At 40.7% G+C, this 24981-nt stretch overlaps 1 pseudogene; it reads right to left on the bottom strand.

Annotated features, from left to right (window-relative positions):
- Positions 1-7015: 7015 nt before the first annotated feature.
- LOC149222203 (putative sugar phosphate/phosphate translocator At1g12500 pseudogene) lies at positions 7016-7432 on the bottom strand (annotated as a pseudogene).
- Positions 7433-24981: the final 17549 nt, after the last annotated feature.

The following is a 24981-nucleotide window of genomic DNA, read 5'->3' as shown; positions in this document are numbered from 1 at the left end:
TTTTGTGATTTTCGTAATCATATAAGCGATAACCAAAATCATTAACACCATATCCAATAAAGGTACATTTCTTTGACTTTGCCTCAAGATTTTTTCTATTTTCTTTATCAATATGGACAAAGCCCTCACAACCAAAAGGTTTTAAAATAGATTAGTTTACCTTTTTACCTGTCCATGCTTCCTATGGAACACCACCATCCAAGGAACTTGAAGGCCCTATGTTTATTAGATAAACAACAGTATCTACAGCATCTGCCCAAAAGTGTAAAGGCAATCCTGCATGCAATCTCATGCACCTTGCACGCTCCATGATTGTTCTGTTCATCCTTTCTGACACACCATTTTCTTGTGGTGTTCTTGGAACTGTCTTCTCTCTGCGAATTCCATGCTCTGAACAGTACCTATCAAACTCTTTACTGCAATATTCACCTCCATTGTCTAATCTAAGACACTTCAATTTCTTTCCTATCTCAATCTCAACCAAATCTTTCCATTTCTTGAAAGTATCAAACATCAGATTTATTCTTAATACAATAAATCCAAGTTTTTCTAGTTGCATCATCAATAAAAGTAACATAATAACGAGAGCTGCCGAGAGATGATGTTATGTACCTAGGGGGGGTAATATGGGGTACCAAGGGAGGTACCCAAGGTAATAATGTAATAATGGGATGGGCCATAGTAATAAATAAGGTGGTTAACCCATGTCATGTAAGGGACCACAAGTAGTTAATAATAATGTAATGGGCCCATGGTATTAGTTGATGGTATGAGGAAACCATGGTAATGATGCATGGTATTGTATGTATGAGGCCTCTATAGAGGCTAGAGACTCCATATGAAGATGAAGAGGAAGTGAAGTATTATTGTATGAACAGGCATATGGCTTATGGAGTGTTCTCCTTCCTTAAGGAGTGAATGTATGGTGTTGCCCTACCTTAACGGTTTTGATTAATAAAGTGAATCATTTCTATCTATTTCCATCTTATTTCTGGGTTATTTGCATTATCTCATATTTTTATATCAGATCTATATTATTTCTGGGTCAGATCTATAACAATTGGTATCAGAGCCAGGTTAACCTATAAGGTAGGGCAACACCATACATTCACTCCTTAAGGAAGGAGAGCACTCCACAAGCCATATGCCTGTTCATACAAGAATACTTTACTTCATCTTCATCTTCATATGGAGTCTCTAGCCTCTATATAGGCCTCATACATACAATACCATGCATCATTACCATGGTTTCCTCATACCATCAACTAATACCATGGGCCCATTACATTATTATTAACTACTTGTGGTCCCTTACATGACATGGGTTAACCACCTTATTTATTACTATGGCCCATCCCATTATTACATTATTACCTTGGGTACCTCCCTTGGTACCCCATATTACCCCCCCTAGGTACATAACATTCCACCCCCCTAAGCATGTTTCGTCCCCGAAACATGGGAAGAACATAAATAATAAGATCTACTCAAAAGAGTAGTCCACTGATACCATGCACGTGCATCTAGCCATCCAAGAGAAAGGTGAACCCTCGATCTCGCTGGTGCCTCGCTCGCTTGAGATGGAAGTTGACCGTGGCAGCTCTTCTGTGTTGATGTGTAGTAGGTGGATTGTCTCTCCTTTCTATCCATCATGTGACTACTTGGTTTCCATGATGGTTGTCTTGTGGGGTGATGTGGGTGATGATATGTTGAAGTTTTAACCCACGATGGCTTTTGCTTGACTTCACCCTGCTGTGGTGCCTGTTGTGGTGTCTTCTTTTTCAATATGACTTCAACCACTGAGCCCTCCTCTGATGTATCATCACCTGTAACCTTTTCTTCTGCAGCCTCTGTTTTGTGTTGATTGTCGATCATCAAAGGCTCATCATCTGATATGTCAGTCCCTTGAACATCTTCTGCTTCAGCCTCCATGTGCTCTACCTGTTTATGGATGGAAATATCCTGTAATGTAATTTTCTTCTTTTTATACCATAGCTTCAGGAATTTCTTCTGCACATTAATATTGATAGTACCCACGGATTCCATCCAAGGATATCCCAAAACAACATCCATATTATCCATCTCTGAGGCATAAAAATCACCATGCAACACATATTTATCCATAGAAATCTTCAAATCCTTGTACACTTGAACATCCTCATTATCAACCTGTGTATGTTCAATTTGTTTTGCTGAGACTTGCAATTTTTTTGCCAAATTAACACTGATAAAATTATGTTTACAACTAGGATTGATAGAAACAATGATCTTCTCTTTCTGAATCAATCCATGAACCTGCAATCCAATCTATGGGTCAGATCTATAACGAAACATGCTTAGGGGGGTGGAATGTTATATACCTAGGGGGGATAATATGGGGTACCAAGGGTGGTACCCAAGGTAATAATGTAATAATGGGATGGGCCATAGTAATAAATAAGGTGGTTAACCCATGTCATGTAAGGGACCACAAGTAGTTAATAATAATGTAATGGGCCCATGGTATTAGTTGATGGTATGAGGGAACCATGGTAATGATGCATGGTATTGTATGTATGAGGCCTATATAAAGGTTAGAGACTCCACATGAGAGAGATGAAGAGGAAGTGAAGTATTATTGTATGAACAGGCATATGGCTTGTGGAGTGTTCTCCTTCCTTAAGGAGTGAATGTATGGTGTTGCCCTACCTTAAGGGTTTTGATTAATAAAGTGAATCATTTCTATCTATTTCCATATTATTTCTGGGTTATTTGCATTATCTCATATTTTTATATCAGATCTATATTATTTCTGGGTCAGATCTATAACAGATGATACCTGAGCAGGTCCCCATACGTTTGTATGCACAAGCTCTAATTTTTCGTTCTTCTTTTCTTTCCCAACTCTGAGAAATCTGACTCTCTTCTGTTTTCCATAAATACAGTTCTCACAGAAGTCCAAATCAACATTCTTCAAACCCGGCAACAAATTCCTTGAGTGAAGAATCTTCATCCCCTTTTCACTCATGTGTCCGAGCCTATGATGCCATAATGCTGCATCTGCTCCTCTGGAATTTAAAGCATTAACAGAGTTAGAAATACCATTGCATAAATACAATGTACCAACCTTTTCGCCTTTTGCTATTACCAGGGCTCCTTTAGTGACCTTCCAAGCTTTATCTGTGAAAGTTGTCACACAACCTTCACCGCCTAACTGCCCTGTCGAAATCAGATTTTTCTTTAGATCTGGAACATGCCTTACCTCCTTTAATAGCCATTGGTTTCCATTCTGTGTTTTACAAGAACCTTACCCATTCCAACGATTTTACAGGGTTTATAATCACCCAGACGAACTTGTCCAAAATCTCCTTGAACATAGTCATGAAAGTATTTATTATCAGGTGTGGCATGGAATGAAGCCCTTGAATCTACCACCCAGGAATCAGTAATATTTTCGAAAGAAAGAATCAAAGCATCTTGTAACACCTCACCTGTCACATTTGCTTCATGATTGTTTTCTTGCTGTGCATCTCCTTCTTTTCCCTTCCGAGATCTACAGTCTTTCTTTATGTGTCCTTTCTTTCCACATTTCCAGCACACTATCTCCGATCTGGACTTGGATCTGCCTTTCCTTGATTTACTACGATATCATGAGCTCTTTCCTCTTTCCATTTTTCTTCCTCTAGACTCTGCACTCAAAGCATTTCCCGATGTCTCACCGGAGCTTTTCCGTCACATTTCCTCGCTAAGGATAGCACCAACAACATCATCAAACTTTAAAGTACTAGATCCAGAAACGGAGTTACTAATGGCCATTACCAAACCATTCCAACTTTCTGGTAATGAGCACAAGAATAACAGAGCTCTAACTTCATCATCAAAGTTTACCCCTACAGAACTTAACTGACTTGTAACTGTATTAAAATCATTTAAATGGTTTGCAACAGATCCACCTTCCGACATATTCATATTAAACAACCGTTTCATAAGAAATACCTTGTTTGAGGCTGAGGGTTTTTCATATAGTTTCGACAACGTCTGCATCAAACCCTCTGTCATGGTTTCCTTCGAAATGTTGAAGGCAACTGACGCAGCAAGGCACAACCGTATTGTTCCAAGTGCCTTTCTATCGAGAAGGTTCCATTCTTCGTCTTTCATACTCGTCGGCATCTTTGTTTTTCCGCCCAATGGTAGGTATAGATCTTTCTGATACAGATAATCTTCCATCTGCATCTTCCACAGCGAGAAGTTTTGGCCGTTAAATTTCTCGACCCTAAACTTACCATCTTCCGCCATTGCTCCCACTCGAACCAGGAACCCTTCTTTCCTGCGAGTTTATCAGCCAAATAGACCTTCGGCTCTGATACCAATTGTTAGAAAATTATATATTACGGAGCAATGGAACACATAAAATATTGCAGAAATATAAACACAGAAAACGCACAAAACAAGAGAGACACAGATATACATGTTTCACCCAGTTTGGGCTACGTCCACCCCAAACAGCCAGTCCTTCCTTTTATTATCCGGCAAAATGAAGAGACACAACCTACAGAAAATCCACTGTAATATCCTCTGTTTTCTCTCACAGTCTCACCTCTTGTTGCTTGCTCACAGAATACGCATCTATCTCACAGCCTCAAATACAATACCCTCATACAAAGAGAGGGGTTGCCTTTGGTGGGCTCCAGTATTGTAGCAATAATGCTACAACTCCTGGAACTCCCTTCTTTAATTTTATCAACCCGGTAGTTCGTAACAAACTTGGAAGCGACGGTGCTGTATGCACAAGTACTAGCTCTTGCCGCAGCTGTCACTTGGTCAGCTAGCACAAGTCCACTAGGAGCTTAAGCCAACTTCTATGAGCTCTTAGAAGAAGCTTTTTAATTGATGGATGAAAGCTAACTCGAAGGAAGCTAATCTAATTGCAAAAAGAAACTGAAAGCCAAAAAGAAATGCAAACCCTAATTCTACCAGCTAGTCCTACTGATGCAACGGAGAGCATGCAAACTACTGAAAGAGATGCCATTACTTCTATGAAGGTAAAATACATGTGTCTAGACTACCTCTATCTAAAGAAAACATCTTTTTGTATTTTTGATTAAGTTGTTGGAATTATCATGCATGTGCTTTTAACTATTTTTGACTATGCAGAGGTGGATCAAGGAGGAGAAATGCTTGGGAAAGGTTGGGAAGGTTCAGAGAGGGTCTAAGGGGTCCCTAGCACCCTTCCAGAGAGTTTCACAAAGTCTGAATGCCATGCAACCGTGTTTATGAACTTCTACAGGAAGTCTGCAGGGGTTTCTACAGGAAGTTCTGTAATTCTTCTACAGGATGTTTCGTGATGGGATTTTTGAGGATGGGTGATTGATGGAAGATGCATGGATGGTTATGGAGGTAGGATGGGGGTCTGAAGTGACCCAGGAACTTATGGATGGAGTGGTGAGATGATATGTGGAAGGCTGATTTGGCTTTAAGGTAGTTGAGATAACAATGGAGAAGAAGGTAGGGTTACGTGGGCAAGAGGATGGGTGTGAAGCGAGAAGCCTAGATATGGGATGAATCAGATGGCTCTGATGAAGCTTGACCATGTGAGTGAGTGATAGAGATGCCCTGCACAATGCACATTCAACCGCATCGATGAATTCTTGCAAACAAACTAAGTCCTAGCTAACTTAATCTAACTGTCAATGAAATGAATAAACAGCAGCCTCGTTTGGAAAGACAACCATGTACACCACGTGAGCAAGAACATTCCGAAAGATCTAAATGCGTGAAAAACTCCTACCAATCGATTCCCAAACATAAAAAGTTACTTTGACCAACAAAAACAACCAAAATAACAAAGCAAGATCTAAAGAGAAGATTTTATTTTAAGAACGCAGCAAACACACATAAAGATAAACAGGGGAGGTACTGGGCGCTTGAGATGGGCCCAACCCCAAGAGCTACAGCCTCCCAAGAGAGATTTAGAGCTGGTGCAAAGCTGAATTCATCTTTATTAATCAAGAATGAAGAGTTACATCAAAACTGTCCACAAGGAGAGCTTGAGAATGAGCTGAAAATAAAGCAAATCCATTGCCTACAAATCGAATTACAATCTAACTACAACAAGGCTATGAAATGACTAACTACTAGCTACTATCTACTGGCTAACTAGCTAACATCCACTGGCTAACAAAATGACTAACTAGCTAACCAAAATGAGGCCCTAAGCCTTCTTATTTATACAATTTGAGGACCCAACAGTCCTCCTAAAATTTAGGGACTCGGCTGCCCAAAACTTGGAGTTAACAGCAATCCTACTTGACTTGCTTGGCTGCCCTTGTGCTGATTGATTCGGTAGCCCTTGAACTCCGAGCTCATGGTGGAGAATTCGAGGTAAGGGCCCATAAATGAAGGGGACACCTTCCTACAAATCCTCTAGCTTGTTCTCCCACGAATTTGGCTGCCAAGTGCTCATTAAGACCTTCAATTTTGTCTCCAAGTTGACCAAAAAGGCTACACAAAGCACCCATTAGACTTGTTGGCATAATGACTAACCAAATTCACTCTATTAACATAAATATAATCAAAAACATGCAATAAAATAATGAGAATGGTGGATTAAGTCAAATTAGGAGGTTGAATGAGCCCAAATAATTGTCCATTTTTGGGGCTCATCATCACCCCCCTACTGAAAGTGTTGCTCATCCTCTGAGCAACCAATCTCTCTCCTCATCTTTGATGGCCCTGGTCGCCTCCTTGGCTAAAATCTCGACCGATTTCTCCTTTGGCTTCCCTCTTTTCAAACTTCATGTAGAAACAGTTCGCTGGCTTCCTGTAGAAACAGTCCTCTGTCTTCCTGTAGAAACAGTCTGCTAACTTCCTGTAGAACCAATTTTCTCTGATTTTGCTTGCTTGGCTGGGGGTGCCTTCTCCTTGAACTGTGTTGTGGCAGCCTTCATCTTCTCCTCCTTTCTGCTCTTCTTCCTCACGGCCTGCTGCTTTTCCTGTTGAATTCTCAGCCTTGTTATGAGTGTGCAAGTATATGCAATCATATGGAAGAAATGGTGGCCTTGGCATTTCCTAAAACCTGCAACGTGAGGGCACTCATATGTTTTGTAACAAGGAAGTTGGTTAAATTCACAAGATAAGCCATGGTCATGTTTCCAAGCAACAGGAATATGATAAAGGTGTTTTCTCTGGCTTTTTCAATAGCAATCGCTACTACATTACCCTCCACAAAAAGAGTAACAGGAAGCAATAACAGCGCAGCAATTGGTGCCATGTACATGAGCAAATTCATAGAGTGAAGCTTCTCTGCCTCAGAGGTAAGCAGGAGCCCCTGAACAACTGATTTCAATGCTCTGGCAGCAGTTGATCTTAGGCAAACCAAAAAGCCAAAAAGGTGGAATAATGGCTTACTGTTGCTTGCAATAACAGTGCCAAACACCACAGGCACCAAGGCCATAAAAACCACAGAAGACTCCCTCTTACATGTTATTATAAATGCAAAATATTGTTGTGAAGAAGGGAGTTGTTGCCCCAATAGTTTGATTGAAGGAGTCTGGCAAATAGCGCAGAGAAATATTGCCACAAACAACCGAGAAGGAGAAAATGAAGCTCAGTGCCAATATCTCAAGAAACTGTCTCCTGGAGATGATGAACTGCATTGGTAGAATCTCTAACCATGAAATTGCCAGAAAACCATAAAATGAACAGGCACACATGTGCAACATTGTGAGGAATATTGGGTATCTGTATCCAAAAACTAAGTAGGCATTTGTTAAGCAATAGCACACCAATATTGGAAGAGTACCAAGCTGTAATAATGAGAGTTGTTGTAATAGTCTGGGACACAGGAAATGCACCATATTTTCCTTCTCCTGTTCTCGATTTAGACATCTCCAAACTAGCTTGGATCTGTGACATAATCCCTTAACAATCCTGGATCACCTGCATAAAATTATGATATGATACCTTACTCTGTTTTAACAATTATGTTCATGCATGCAAAAGACCCTAACCACGTTTTTTCTTCTGTTCTCTTCCTTTTTTTTTTGGCAGAAAGAGATCTGAAGGACATTAAGAATTCTTTAGCTATCTGGTCATGAGAGGAAGAGTTTGCTTCTACAGAGAGAGGAAAGAGACCAAGTTTTCTTCTCAGGGCAAATTCAGATATGAAAATTTTAAAAGTTACATCCATAGGTTGGCTCTCACAGCTGCATATGCCTTCTTTATAAGAGAATTTTAGACCAGAAACGTGGAGAGATGCAGAAAAACTGAGAAATTCCATGCAACACACAATCACACTGTTATTTTTGACTTACAGGCAAACTGGTCTCTAATTCTCCTGCTCCAGATAGTTCAATTCACCACCTTTCAAAATATATATCATGCGTGGAAGAGTGCTTTCGAGCCTACCCTTCTCGGAACTCCAAATCTGATGAGGGAAAGCTCAGGTTTCTTTGTTCCAAAACGCTGTGTCATACTTCCTGTAGAAGACCCACCCATTTTCTGTAGAACGCCCTTGCATAGGTGGGTTTAAGAAAAAAAAATGGCTGAGAAAGCTTGGTTTGCTGCTATGGGGCTGGTATGGAGCTTGTTGCAGCTGCAAGAAATGTGATAAAATGGAAACAACATCGGTGAGAGTTCGATTGGCCATTATGAAGATTTCCGTTGATGGAGGGTGAGCTGGCCAACTGCACGTTGGCCCCATGCAGATTGTTGGTCCCCACTGTAGTGTAATTACGAACTGTAGTCCTCTGCCTGTAATCTCATCCATCAATCACGCTGAAGTTTAACTGTCCATCACTACCTGTTTTCAATTTTCTTCCTGAGATGGTTGAGCGCACGTGTCTCATTCACCCACCAAGCACTGTTGAACTGGATGAGGGTGGCCAGTTAGCTGGCCACCGATTTTTCTAAATCCAACCATCTCATTGCTCATGCTGTTTACGAATTACATTCATGCAAATAGAGGAACGAGTTTAGTCACGTACCTGAAGTCAAACGGCTGCTTGTGAAGCTTTTTGCTGCTGCATACTCATGTTCTGCTGCTGCATGCTTGGATCCTTTGGTTGCATGAGGGCTTGGCTGATGATTTTTTATTGCTTTTCCTTGTGTAGGTGTCCTCTGACCAGATCTAAGCTGCATGCATTTGTTTCCACGTTCAGATCTGCACGTTCAAGCTGCTACTGCTGCAATGTCACAGAACCAGAACTTATTTTCACCATTGCTCTCAAATGGTAAACCGGATTGATCTGAAACTCGGTGAGCATGTTCCTATCCATTATGCATCTCCCATAGTAAAATCCCGATCAATGGATGCACGGATTTCGAGAAAAATGGAAAATGGATGAAGATTTCAGAGATCGATTTCTCGGAAACCGTGCATCGGAATCGGCTGAAACTGCTTGGGTAGGCTACTATAACCCATATGCATATCCCCATGAAACAGGTTTTGAAACGGATGCACGGATATGGAGAAAATGCAAAAACGGCTGATGGTGATGGAGGTTGATTTCTTGGAAACCATGCACCGGAACAGCATGAAACTGCTCAGGCATGTTGTCATCACCCTTGTACAATTCCCCATAAAACGGTTTGTCAAATGGATGCATGGTTTTCAAGTTATGGCAAAAACAAATTTTGTTCCATGTGTTTTTTTCTTCAAGGCATTTTGCAAGTGTTTGCATGGAAGGGAAAACTGAGCTTGGGCTGTGATGCAGGTATGGAGATGATGGAGGAGGAGTTGGAAGATTGCATGAGGGCTTCTGAACCCTTGAGGAAGCTACCATGTTCGCCAAACCACTTTTTGAAATCCATGTCTAGTTTCCCACAATTTCTACAGGAAGTTCCTGTAGAAGCACAATGAGGTGGAAAAAATGATGGAGAAAGGCAAGGGATGGACACACAAGTGCTTGTAGGCCTAATCAACAGATTCCCACCATTAGATTCACTTTTGAAATTGGATTTGGCTCGTCCAAAGGTTCTACAGGATGTTTCCTGTAGAAATACAGAGCTTCCTGTAGAAGGCAAAAAAAAATTCCTTTGACCTTGATTTGAGTGCTCCTCCTGTCATGAAACATCCTTCTTGCAACCTGCAATGTCATTGCTGCAACATGAAATTATTCAATGGAGATTAGCTTTATTTTTCTTTTTCTTTTTCTCTTTTTTTTTTTTTAAAAACAACTAGGGCGCCTCATGGAGGTTTTCACCCTAATTGCCTGCCTTGGGCGCCTCCAAGGGAGGTTTTCACCCAAAGATCTTATTCTCTTTTCTCTTTTTTTTCAACTCATTGACTACCTCATGGAGGTTTTCAATCAATGAGCCAATCTAAGGCGCCTCCGAGGAGGTTTTCACCTTAGATTTCTATTTTCCTCTTTTTTCATTTTTTCTCTCTTTTTTCTTTTTTTTTCTTTTTTCTACCCTACCTTACTTGAAAAACAAAATCATTTTCAAGTATAAGAATACTTCCAATGGAGCCATGTGCACATCGAGATTAGAGAAAAAATGATGTGAAGGCTCGAAATGCATGCTTTGACAGGTATCCAGATCTCAGAGACCAAATGATCTGACCTTGAAGGGATCAAACATAGCTGAGGAAGAGAGTACCGCTGCAACTTAGTGACTGTCTGAAACCATATCTCAATATACCTCTGATATCCTTGGTTCTTTTGCTGATCTGGATCATGTTTCATGTCACCTTCTAACATGACTTTCTCATCTTCCTCCTTTTGTTGATCTTTCTCTTGAATACATGGAAGATTTGATGGTAACCATGAGGAAGCTTTCTCGATCTCTGATTCTGATCTCTTCTCTTCATCAAGTGCAGCCCATGGTTCTTTGATCTCCTCTTTTGAATCTTCTTTTGTTGGATGTGATCCTTCAATGCCTTCAAGATGATCTCTTTTTTGCAATGCTTTTCCTGAGCTATGGTGAAGATCATTGAGCTCAAGAGGAGTCATTTGGATATGATGTGCCTCAGCTTTGCAATTGGGTTGAGCTGCTCCATTGTATGGTTTTGGAAATGGTACGGGTAGTTGAGTGGAGGTGTGAAATTGAGATGGAGATGGATGGCATTGTGGTTGGGTAGGCATTTGGGTTTGCCTTGGTGGAGGAGGAGGCGATGGTTGTGGATGAGCAGGTGGTGGAGGAAAATGAGCGGGATGAGAGTTGTACTGGGGCCTCCACTCCTGATAAGGTGCATTCCACTGAGGCTGTGGCTGAGCATAAGAGTGAAACGAATGAGCAACTGGTAGGGCATAATATGGATCTGTGAAGGAACAAGGAGAATATGACCAAGGAGGAGGTGTAGACCAGGAAGGATGAGCAGGGGGACCCCAAGAAGGCATGAAAGTGGCTTGATAGGGGTCATAATAGGTCTCGGATGTCCCTTGCAGTTCCTGCTGGTAAGATCTAGGTTCATGTGGCCTCCTTTGGTTCATATAATAGAGTGATTCAGTGGCTCCTTTGGCTCTCTGATATGCAGCTTTGATTCTGGGTAAGGAAGGGCACTGATCTGTAGGATGGTATTCTTCACAGATGAAACACACTTCTAGGGAGTGCATTGGACATTCGTTCCTAGGATGCTTTCTAGTGCACCTGGGACAAAAGATGACCAAAGCCCTCTTGGCTTCCTCTTGCTTCTTTTGGATCCACAGGGTATCCAATTGCATGGCAAGAAACTGCCTCATGTCACTCTTGAAATCTTCTATCTGATCTTCAAATTCGTCTTTGGACAAGGGACTGCTCCCAAAATTTCTGCTTGTAGCCATTTGCTCCAGAGGAATGGTTTCTTCTTCTTCTCCCCTAGAGGTTCTTTAAATATGCCTTGATGTCCATCCAAGGGTTCTTCTTAGTCACAGCCATCGAAGAAGAGAGAAGGTTGGCTGTGTGAAGCAATGGGGGGTGTTGTGCAATCATTTTTCTAACTTATCTCTACTCCTACAAGGCATGAAATGAAATATTTTTGGTTGATTTTTGCTTTTTTCTACTTCTACCTGCAAAACTGAAATAGATTGAACTGCAACTAACTATCTTGCTAAAATGAAAATGCGGAACTGAAAATGCTAATCTACGCTTGCAGAAATGAAATTGCAGAATTGAAATGCTAATCTATGAAAGCGAGAAATGCTAATCTATGAAAGCGGGAAATGCTAATCTATGAAAGCAGGAAATGCTAATCTATGAAAGCAGGAAATGCTAATCTATGAAAGCAGGAAATTTCTATGCTACTTTTGCAAAATGGAAATGAAATAAACTACTTAGCAGAAGGCAAGAGTAAGAAAATAGAAGAAAAGCAACAATTACTAATACTCTGACGCTTCCCCGGCAACGGTGCCAAAAAGATGGTGGGCTCCAGTATTGTAGCAATAATGCTACAACTCCTGGAACTCCCTTCTTTAATTTTATCAACCCGGTAGTTCGTAACAAACTTGGAAGCGACGGTGCTGTATGCACAAGTACTAGCTCTTGCCGCAGGTGTCACTTGGTCAGCTGGCACAAGTCCACTAGGAGCTTAAGCTAACTTCTATGAGCTCTTAGAAGAAGCTTTTTAATTGATGGATGAAAGCTAACTCGAAGGAAGCTAATCTAATTGCGAAAAGAAACTGAAAGCCAAAAAGAAATGCAAACCCTAGCAAACCCTAATTCTACTAGCTAGTCCTACTGATGCAACGGAGAGCATGCAAACTACTGAAAGAGATGCCATTACTTCTATGAAGGTAAAATACATGTGTCTAGACTACCTCTATCTGAAGAAAACATCTTTTTGTATTTTTGATTAAGTTGTTGGAATTATCATGCATGTGCTTTTAACTATTTTTTACTATGCAGAGGTGGATCAAGGAGGAGAAATGCTTGGGAAAGGTTGGGAAGGTTCAGAGAGGGTCTAAGGGGTCCCTAACACCCTTCCAGAGAGTTTCACAAAGTCTGGATGCCATGCAACCGTGTTTATGAACTTCTACAGGAAGTCTGCAGGGGTTTCTACAGGAAGTTCTGTAATTCTTCTACAGGATGTTTCGTGATGGGATTTTTGAGGATGGGTGATTGATGGAAGATGCATGGATGATTATGGAGGTATGATGGGGGTCTGAAGTGACCCAGGAACTGATGGTTGGAGTGGTGAGATGATATGTGGAAGGCTGATTTGGCTTTAAGGTAGTTGAGACAACAATGGAGAAGAAGGTAGGGTTACGTGGGCAAGAGGATGGGTGTGAAGCGAGAAGCCTAGATATGGGATGAATCAGATGGCTCTGATGAAGCTTGACCATGTGAGTGAGTGATAGAGATGCCCTGCACAATGCACATTCAACCACATCGATGAATTCTTGCAAACAAACTAAGTCCTAGCTAACTTAATCTAACTGTCAATGAAATGAATAAACAACAGCCTCGTTTGGAAAGAGAACCATGTACATGACGTGAGCAAGAACATTCCGAAAGATCTAAATGCATGACAAACTCCTACCAATCGATTCCCAAACATAAAAAGTTACTTTGACCAACAAAAACAACCAAAATAACAAAGCAAGATCTAAAGAGTAGATTTTATTTTAAGAACGCAGCAAACACACATAGAGATAAACAGGGGAGGTACTGGGCGCTTGAGATGGGCCCAACCCCAAGAGCTACAGCCTCCTAAGAGAGATTTAGAGCTGGTGCAAAGCTGAATTCATCTTTATTAATCAAGAATGAAGAGTTACATCAAAACTGTCCACAAGGAGAGCTTGAGAATGAGCTGAAAGTAAAGCAAATCCATTGCCTACAAATCGAATTACAAACTGACTACAACAAGGCTATGAAATGACTAACTACTAGCTACTATCTACTGGCTAACTAGCTAACATCCACCTCGCTAACAAAATGACTAACTGGCTAACCAAAATGAGGCCCTAAGCCTTCTTATTTATACAATTTGAGGACCCAACAGTCCTCCTAAAATTTAGTGACTCGGCTGCCCAAAACTTGGAGTTAACAGCAGTCCTACTTGACTTGCTTGGCTGCCCTTGTGCTGATTGATTCGATGGCCCTTGAACTCCGAGCTGATGGTGGAGAATTCGAGGTAAGGGCCCATAAATGAAGGGGACACCTTCCTACAAATCCTCTAGCTTGTTCTCCCACGAATTTGGCTGCCAAGTGCTCATTAAGACCTTCAATTTTGTCTCCAAGTTGACCAAAAAGGCTACACAAAGCACCCATTAGACTTGTTGGCATAATGACTAACCAAATTCACTCTATTAACATAAATATAATCAAAAACATGCAATAAACTAATGAGAATGGTGGATTAAGTCAAATTAGGAGGTTGAATGAGCCCAAATAATTGTCCATTTTTGGGGCTCATCAGCCTTCTAGGGCAAAAAAACCCGAAACTAAACATAAGTTCTACCGTCAGATCATCCGCCTAATGAACGGCCCAGATTGACTAGAAATTACTATACTTTTACAAGGCAATTTTACAGCTGTTTTTAGCTTCGGGGGCGCTGCCCCCGAAACCCCCCGCCAGGGGGGGCTCCCAAAGGTCGCAGCCGCCCCCCCTGGACCCCCCCTGCAACGAACATTTTACGGGCGGCGTTGCCGCCCCCATTTCGAACTGGGGTCCTATGTGGTGATACCTTTGAATATAGAAGATAATCAGGCTCCACACCCAACATTTAGGATCCAATTCAAATCAGTATTAGTTCAACGGTTCGGTACTTAATTCTGCACTTGTGGGGGGAGGGGCGTGGGGGAATCAAAATTATAAAATATGTTTTTATTTTCTCTAGCATGGTAAATTAGGTTCCACATGGACATAATATGCTCGGATCCTAGTACATGATTTACGTTACACCCAAAAATATGTAACAATTTTGAAACTGCCATTTTCTACCACGGTTTACGTGCATATGATGGTGAATATCAAGAATTTGAAAAATGGGTTTTTGAAAACCCTAAAAATTTACTTTCATATCAAACTGTTTCCAAATATTCAATATGGTTTGAAAGTTACAGTTGATTCTTTGAAGCAGTTTTGTACAAAATCTCTGCAAAACCCAGATTGGCAAAAAATCTAAACAACCATATTTGGGCATGATTTCTGAGGCCATGGAATTGAATAAGGAAATTCCAAGAGATGTTTTCTTTTAAAATATAACAATTTAGGTTCCATAGAAACATATCCCCAAAATACATCATGGTAGAGAAGATATGGTTGGTTGTTTAACACCAATTTGTATAAAATTACACAAATCATAGTTATGAGATTTTCCTCCAAAGTTGTAAATTCGTTTTTTGAGTTTAGGGGATTGGATCTTATCCTTCCTCAATGGATTTTATGTATAAATAAATCCTCAAAGGGCAGAGGAAAGGAGGTTGTTAATTATTGTAATATAGGATATCAATGATTAGTTTTTGGAGAGATTTAGAGAGTGGATTTGTAACAGAGATTTTTGAAGTGAATAAAAAACTGGTGGTTGGTGAATTGTGGTACATCTTCTTAGCTTGACTTGAGATTTTCTTAGAAACACTAACCTCCTGGGAAGGGCCTGTCAGTGTGGGTAAGTGTTGCTATGTTTCATGTGTGTAGATTAGTCTTACATCTAGCAATTTAGTTTTATTTTGCAATGAATTTATGTTAGACAAAACTTAGATCTATTCACTTTCATGCTTTCATTTTAGTGTTTAGTAATTCTCTTTAGATTTAAGAACCAAATTCCATTTGATTGCATATTTTATTTGACTTTATTTTCAAACTTTCATTAGATTTGTATTTCACATAGTGTTAGATTTATTGCTCTATTTTCAGATCTGTTAAGTAGAATGCATTATGATCAAATTCAAATTGAGTTTTCTCAGGCTTAAAGAGTCAAACAAATTTAAATTGGTTTCTTAACACATTTTAATATTCATAATTTCAATTTACAGGATTTACGTACTTAATTTGGTACTTATTCAAAATATCAAATTCTAGTCTTTCTGCACTTTATTAGGTACTAGGTTATGTACTAGAATAGAGTATTAAATAAATATGTAATTTGAAGTTTATGATTCTTTAATTGATTGGATCCTTGCAACCACTTGATAAAATATTCCTACAACAAATAAGAACCTACAATATATCTCTAAGCTTGCTTAGCATTTATTTTTGATGATGCACAGCGCGATTTTGAAAGCAGAGAAATAGTGCGAGTAGGATATAAACGATAGTGCTAACGCAGTATTGGAAGAAGAACGCAGTGCGTGCAGGGAGGCTGAGACCTGGAATTGTAGCAAGCAAGTGGGTCTACAGTTCGGAGGTTGCTATGATAGATATCTGTTTCAAATAATAATGGTGGACCCGGGTCATGATGCTCATTGGGAGATGACCCGTGATAGTGAGACTGTCGACATAGACCCAGCGCCAGAAGACCTGCTTGCCTGCTGGGGTCATGACGTTTCCGAGAAAAACCTAAAACCCTTCTTCCCGAATAATGCAGTGTACTCTCGGTCTCCTAATAAGGCGATGGGAGAAGGGAGTCTGAAGGCTGGAGCTCAGGAACGGGCCTCTGTTTCAAAACCTATATTGGAAGGTTGACTACCATCTTGACTAAGGCTCCATCCAATAAAGAAGAAGGAAGGGACCCGAAAGGTATCGGAAAAGAGGAACAAGTGAGAAAACTATCTCTTATCCCTGGGGCTGGGATAAAAAGGTCGGAGGTGGAGGTGGAAGAAGAAAACAAAGACAATGATGACAAAAACTCTGAGCTGTATGGGGCAGAAAAGGCAGTTGATCCTGCTAAAAAGAATACAGGAAAGGAAGAAGCCAGGAAGGATGGCGGGGGTGGAAAGAGGAAGAAGATCAAACCTATCAGAATAAAGGAGGAGTGACCTAGTTGTGTGTTTGGAGTAGATATCCATCTAGATCAGGTTATGGAATCCTTGGAAACATTATTAGTTGGTAGAGTCCGAGGAATAAAGTTCTCGGTAGACTACATCAAGGATTGGGTTCAGTCAGAATGGAAAGAAGCACCGGGTCAGCCAAAACAAATCAAAAATTTGGACAGAGGATGGTTTTTTGTTCGATTCGGACATAAGGAGCATGTCAACTGGGTGATGGAAAAAAACTGGAGCTTCGAGAAGAGGCCAATCCTTTTTAGAAGATGGACGCCCTGTTTGATGCCCAGAAAGAAAAAGAGGTGGAGTCCCCAGTCTGGGTCAAACTTTCGGGCCTCCCTATGCAATTTTGGACCGACTCGACCTTCACCTTTATTAGTAATACTCTAGGGAAGTTTCTCGACATTGATAGATCATACCTTCGAACTCACGAATGAGGAGTCGCCCGTATTCTGGTTAGTCTAAACCCCAGGGAGGGTCTGGTGGACGCTACGAACCTGAAGTATCAAGGTATTGAGTTTTTTCAGATCTTGGACTATGAAAACCTCCCTTTCATATGCCATCGATGTCATCAATATGGTCATCTGGCCTGGGAATGTCCCCTTGGACACCGTCGACGTCGAGGAAAAAGGAAAAGCAGAAATATTCAGCAGGCAAACCAGAAGGCGATCATTCAGGAAACAGAGGCTCTGACCAAGGAAAGCGACCATATGGCATCTGCTTAGGTTTTGGTCCCGGAGCAAGGGAAGGTTGATTTCCAGGAACAACCGAGGACTACAGCAAACGAGCATACCTCTTATCCGATGTTTTCCCGAGGCCCCTCACTTGTCTTTGAAAAGGTTGGGGAGGCTCAGGTGAGTTTGTTTCTTTCCCCTCCCTCCTCCTTATGCTTTTCAAATGCTCTATCTCTGTCTTGTTGTGATGAGTCTAGTCCTTTAAGACATCTCTCGAATGAAATGCTGGATCTGAGGAAGGGGCAAACCTCCACTGATAGCGTTATTATGACCATCCCCTCCTCCCCTCTGCCAACCTCTTTTCCCATCGATACTGCCTACTCTGTCCCTCCTTCTATCCGGAGTCCTGATCCCCCATATAATCTTAGACCTTTGGCCAATAGAAAGGGAAAAGGGCTCGCTGTGAGTGGATTGGAGCTAGATATGGAGTCAACAGGCCTGAGGAAGCAAAGAGGAAGGAAAACTAATATGTCGAAACAGTTGAAGGCTGTCATCGACATTGCTGACGCGAAGCAGATGTCTCTTCCAGGGGTGCTTAGAGCAAAGAAGACACCCTCTGCGAGTTTACAATGATCATCTTATCCTACAATTGCAGGGGTCTAGCTAGCCAACCCAAAAAGCTAGCTCTGAAGGAATTGGTCAGGTCCAATAAACCTGATATTATTTTACTTCAAGAAACTCTGGGGAAGGGGGAAGAAGTTACAGGCTGCCTCGTTAAGCTTCTTCCGGGTTGGATCTTTCAGGTCATAGACGCCAATGGTCATTCGGAAGGGGTGGCATTGGGTTTCAATACGAAGGTTCTTAGAGAGATCTCCTCTTGGGGATGGGAAAATGTTCTGGTTGTGGAACTATACTCCATCGAACTATGCATCCCCTTTCTCATTATCAATGTTTACGGGCCTGTTATGGAACGGGAGAGGTTCTGGAACCCCTTCTTCGCTAAATCATTTATGACGCACCCAAATCTTGTAATCGGCAGAGACCTTAACTTTTCTCTGGGGATGATAGAATCTTGGGGGGTCAGAGCAAGAGCAGACCCTCTCACTGACTTCTTTATAAATAAACTGGCCTCCTCTCTTCTGGTGGATGTCACTCTGCTCAAGATGCGTCCGTCGTGGAGGAATCGAAGAATAGGAGAAGAATGGGTAGGGAAGAAGCTTGACAGATTCCTTCTATGTGATTCGATGACTGATAAGCTACAGGCCTTCAGACACTAGGTTGGGGAAGGCGGTCTCTCGGACCATCTCCCTGTCTTCTTGAAGTGAAGGGTGCTTTCTCTAAACCGGGCACTCCATTCAAATTTAATGCCTCCTGGCTTCTGGATGCATCCTTTATTAGCCTTTTCCATAGCACATGGAATAATGCTAATCTCAGCGAAGATGAAAGTCGCAGCAAGGCATTCATGGAAAACCTAACAAGGATGAAGGCCACCTCCAAGCAATGGGCCCTCCAGAAGAGTTGACGAGCTTGTGGCAATTGTGGAAGAATCCAGGCGCACCAGATCAATATTCCATTCCTTCAATTCCACTTTTTTTGCCCTTATTCCCAAATCTGACCTCCCGGGCCCTTTTGAAGAATTCAGACCCATATCCCTGTGCACCTGTGTTTACAAAATCATAGCAAAAGTCATTGCCTCCAGATTAAAACCTTTTCTCTCCAGAAACATTTCCCCTGAGCAATTTGGCTTCCTCGATGGCAAACAAATTCATGAAGCGGTTAGAGTTGCTCAAGAAACTCTTCATAGTCTAAAAATTGGGAAAAAAAAGGAGTAGTAGTGAAAATCAATTTGTCAAAGGCTTTTGACAGAATCAGCTGGCTTTACCTCAAGCTTTTACTTACTCATCTGGGTTTCAGGTATGACTTTGTGAAATGGATTATGAGCTGTATTTCTTCCTCCTCCATAGCTATTCTGATTAATGGAGTGGCCTCCAGTTTTTTCAGTCCTGAACATAGTCTGCATCAAGGCTGTCCGCTCTCTCCCCTTTTGTTTCTGCTGGTTGCGGAAGGCATCAGCCTTATGATTCACAATGTTAAAAGAAAAGGGACTCTCAAAGGCATTGAAGTAGCTGAAAATTTCTGGGTTACCCACCTCCTATTCGTGGACGACACAATTCTGTTCAGTAATGGTAGCCTGGAGGATTGTAAGACGCTCAAAAGGATCATGGACCTTTTCCTGAAGGCGACTGGACTTTGTGTAAATGAGAAAAAATCCTCTCTCACGTGCTCAGGTATGTCCAGAGAAATGGTGCATAGCGTGAAGATGGTCTTAAACTTCGACGTCAAGGCGTTGGAGGATTCCTTCAAATACTTGGGCTTTCTCCTCAAACCGGACAACTACAGGAACAAATATTGGAATTGGATCCTCACAAAAATCGAATCCAAGCTGAAACATTGGAGTTTCAGATGGCTTTCCAGGGTTGGAAGGCTTGTGTTAATAAAATCTTTGCTTATGGCTTTTCCAGTCTATTGGGCCAGCCTGAATTGGGTTCCCAAAGGAGTCTTATCCCAAATCGACAAACTTTGTAGCAAGTTTCTGTGGGTAGGGTCCAAGACAGAGAAGGTCACCCCATGGATCGCCTGGGATAAAGTGGCTTGTCATAAAGAGTGGGGAGGCTGGGGGATAAAAAATCTTCAATGCTTCTCCCAATATTTAGCAGCCAAACCCACCTGGAGGCTCATTTCTTTTGACAATTTGTGGACTTCTGTTACAAAGAGAAAATACATTGACCCTCTATCAACGATAGACTGGATCAGATTTCCTATAAAGACCTGCAAACACTTCTCGGTGGTTTGGAAAGCTGTAGTAGTCTCTGTCAACATTATTGAAAAGGGTTTGGCCTGGAGCGTGGGGGATGGATGTCAAATAAGGTTGGGTAGAGACCCCTGGATTGGTTGTTCAGAGCGGTTCTCTCTATCTCAGGGGTTGGTGGCGGCTTTAAAAGAGAAGGGTCGTTTCACATTAAACCAAGTGGCTGATCCCCGGACTACCTCCATATGGAGCCAAGGGTGGATGCAAGGAATTGATCTACAGTTGGATGAAGAATGGCTGGAGGAATGGGATTCATACAGGAAAGACCTCCTTAACTCTTCATTCAGGCTCTCAGACGCTCCAGATGAACTTCGGTGGGTCTTTTCTCAGAATGGCCTCTACTCTCCAAAGATGGGGTACAAATGGATGATGACCTAGAAAGGGTGGGAAAATCCAACTTGGTGGGCCAGACCTCTATGGAACTTAAAAGGTCCAGTGAAAACCAAACTTTTCTTTTGGTGTGTCCTGCACCAGAAAGTCCCTACTTGGAATTTTCTTCAAAGACGTCGTAGGATTGGCCCAGGATGGTGCCCTTTCAAATCTAGTCTTTGGGCCGAAATGTTAAGGTTACTCAAAATCCCTTATAGATGGGAAGGACAAGGGATTCTGGAAGCTTGGCAGAAGTGGTGGAAAGAAGATTCAAATGACAGAGAGAGATCCATTCTACTTCTCATTACTTGGGGGACGTGGCTTGCTAGGAATCGGGCCATCTTCAAGGACTCCGTCTTCCCAATTGAAAGATTGGTTGCTAAAGGCGCTGCTATATTCGATAGTATCCCTGTACCGTAGGCTACTCCTTCTCCCAGGTTGGTTCGGCAAGAAACTATAAGATTCTCAATTCTGTGGGCTTATTATGACGGGGCCTCAGACATAAATGGTCGTTGTGGGACTAGTTTAATAATTCATGTTTCAAAGGAAAAGACTAGGCTTCGGTCGGCCTTGGCCAAGGGTACAATAATTTTGCTGAGTTGAAATCCCTCCACCTTCTTCTTTGTTGGCTTGTCCTAAGGAACGTGCAAGAAGTTCAGATTTTCAGGGATTCTATGAACACTGTGCGATGGTTCAATGGGGCGCAATTATGCAGTAATTTCATCCTGCTTCCCCTACTTAGGGAAGCTACTCAACTTAAAAATATTTTCTCGGAGATCTCCCTTAGCCACATCTTCAGGGAAAGAAATTCTGAAGTTGATCGTCTCTCCAAAGAAGGTGTTGATCAAAACATGGGGTCGTGGTCTATTTTGGAAGAAGAGAATGGGGTTGTTCGACCTCTTGGACAGCCCATTTTCGTTTAGTTATCATTTCTCAGAATCGTTTTACTGTGCTCTGTAAATATTTGTTTTTCTCCATTTGTTTTTCATTTTCCTGATCGCTGCTCCTCAGGTCTTTCGGGTTGTTTTCCTTGTAAAAGGAGGCTCGTTTCGACCTAATCTCTATTTCGTTTTACTAGTCCTCTAGAATCTTGATCGTGTCTATGCAGGATTCTCTCTTGGATGTTGTATGCTCCTTTTTTTGTGCGGACTCTCTGATTCTGCATCAATTTTACATCGCCTGCATGCCTTCTATTGGCTCCAGGGCGGTGTGCTTTTTCTAGACGGGTCTTTTGCCTCGCTTCTGATGAGATTTCGGTGAGCGATTTTCCCAAATTTCATACATAAGGGACTGTCGCACTGGCTCATTGCTTTCTGGAGAGGGTGATTGCGCTGGTTTCAATTTCAACTAGCTGAGACTTCTTTCTTTTCCCTATCTCAAGGCAAAGAATGAGTCCTCTTGTAATGCTTTGCATATGCCATGTAGCTACCTATCTTTATTAATAGATGGTTCGAGTTTTTTCTGTGGGGAAAAAAAAAACAAAAACAAAACAAAAAACAAAACAAAAAAACAAAACAAAACAAAACAAAAAAACAAAACAAAACAAAAACAAAAACAAAAAAAAACAAAACAAACAAAACAAAAAAACAAAAAACAAAAAAAAACAAAAAACAAAAAAACAAAACATTTATTTTTGATAATTTGTTAATGTATTTCTTGTAGTTTATTGCCTTGTTTTCTTTACTTGATGTTAGTTCCAATCTTCACAGCTTGTTACCGGGGATCAAAACGAGCTCTTACTATGTCTGGTTTTCAGAGATATTTTGCACATGAGTTTCAGTGCAAATCATATCCTAAGTATGTCCATCAAAAGGAGCAGAGAAAAATCTTTCCAACGGTATATCACACTCTGGTAACCGATTTCTGGATTAGAAGATATGATCGAAATGAATGATTGATTCTTGGTTATGCATGTTCTGAGGTCAGTTGCTGCACACAATGACAAGTTTACTACAAAATCAGTTTCTGAAGTAATGGTCAGGAATTTTTCAAAAGTGAAAGATTTTTTTTTCCATCACATACCAAATAACTAAAACCTCCTTCAGTTTATGCACAAGTGTTACTATGTGGGAGATATGCAGTGATATTTGAAGCCTACATTAAAATAAAACAAATTTTGCAGTTATTTTATTGTTTTATCCATTTTAGTGTGGTGCCATTTTACAACAAATGGAAAGTAATTTTGAGAAACTCAAAGAGGTTTTTGTTAACCACGAGCCATATAACAAAAACCTCTTTCATTTTATTCACAGGTGTCGTGAATTGGAATATTTGACTAGATCTTTACAGCTCATTTTTACAGATTTAAATTTTTAATGATTTTCTGTTTTAGAGATGATTTTGTGGCACAGATTCCGAGAAAATGGAAACGAATTTCCAAAATTTGAGAGAGCTTTTTTCCAAAATTACCTTATCTACAAAAACCTCTTTCCATTTTGTAACAAGTGCTATGGTTCAGGAGATACGAGTTCATCTTTGACACCTAATTTCAGAAATTCGGTCCAAATTTAATGTAACTGATTCTATTTTGAAGAAGATGGTTGAGCTCAATTCCCTTAGTACAGGGATGAGAAAATTGCATATATTTTATTAATTTTAGAGTGTAAGGGTTCGATTTTTTCAACAGGAAGAATCATTTGGATTGTGTAAAGTTTTATTGAATATCATAATAAAGCAGTTTTCTGCACTTTGGACCTGGGATTCATCACAGTGCTTAAATGTTCAGTATGTTTTTTCTCATAAATTCATTTACACATTATGTTTTTCTACTTTGTGTCAGCATTATCTAAGTGATATGTTAGGAATTCATCCGTAATGATTCTCCTTTCATGATGATTTTTCTATTAGTTGTAATGGTTGTCTTAGCAGAATTCATCCATTGCTAAATGCTCTGTTGAGCAACCTCGTTATTCTCTTTCATCTAAAGTTGCTACTGCAGATCCATCCTTTGTTTGATGCCTGCAGGGAAGTGGGATTTCTCCCCTATGCTACTCACATTCACAATCTTTATCTGGCTGAACATGGCACTTAATTTTCCCCAAGTTTGCCGGTAGAAACTGGTATCGACTCCATAGCCCAATCATCCTTTATCTTGCTATTTCGACCCAAAAAATTTCAAACAAAACCCCGCACTCCATAGCTAGCCTAGATTTTCATTTATTTCAGCCACATCTTGTTGGCAAAGAGAGAGGCCTCTCTGATCTGGCAAGGCTAGATGCCAAATCGAAGCTTGGTCTGTGGTTACCTCGAAGTTGCCTTTCTCAGCCTTAAGGTTCATTCTAAGTGATAACAGTTGCCTCACACATTTTTTCTTATAGTTGTCGTAATTTAGTTTTCTACAACATGTTTAATTGGTTATCATCACTATAGGATTAAAACCACTCAAGTCTCAAGGCCTAATAAGCTACATGTATAAAACCACATGAACATTGTTAATGAGAGATTGTGGTTCAAACCTTGATAAGCATTAGAGTCTCGTAGTCCAATGACAAGTGATAATCCTTAGTGATTGGTTCTTTCTAGTGTTAATTCTTAGCATAGGCTATAATAGGTTCTAATCATGCATTTCATGTTCTTGCATCTCTAAGTCTTACGATCCCGAATTTGATAATTAAATGTTAGAATTAGAATACATATAATTCCACCAACTTTTTTGGCATCGTTTTCGGGAGGTGCTAAAGGGATTGGAGCATAGTTTTGTTTCACAAGTTTTTCGTGTGATCTTAGTTGTACGGAAACTAGAGGGTGAAGATAGATGATAATACATGAGTGAAGAGCCACATGTCCACTATGGTGGGGTCGCTCCAAATTCTGGTTGTCTCTAATTGATTTTCTAGTTTCTTTTTCATATGCATAGAATTAAAGGTAGGATCTAAAGCCTCATTTTTCTTTTCAAGTGTGTTTTCCTTTAGAATGATTCATGGAAAGAAGAGAAGCCTAACTTGCGTGAATAGATAACTTGGTGACAGCAGGGTCTTAGTAGCATGGTGGAACTTCGAGTACATGATTGGTTTGCTTGCCTTTGTTTCAAGTGTGTTTCCTTCTTATTTATTTAGGATTTTTAATAATAATTCCATCCACTAATCCATGTTCATGATAGGTCTTAACAACCAGCAAAGAAATATTCAAGGATTATCAAGAGTTTGGAAAAATCTGTCAAATTCTAGCAGCGGTTGGGATATATGCTTTCCAAGAAGAAAAAATCTTAACAGTAGTCAAAAACTTATTTGCCTCCCCAGAAGTGTTAGA

The sequence above is a fragment of the Pinus tabuliformis genome, chromosome Q, assembly GCF_031772625.1.
Source record: "Pinus tabuliformis cultivar Carrire ecotype Pingquan chromosome Q, CPIR1, whole genome shotgun sequence".
Lineage (NCBI taxonomy): Eukaryota > Viridiplantae > Streptophyta > Pinopsida > Pinales > Pinaceae > Pinus > Pinus tabuliformis.
Note: the sequence above shows the minus strand (reverse complement) of the source record. Positions and strands in the feature narration are given on the sequence as shown.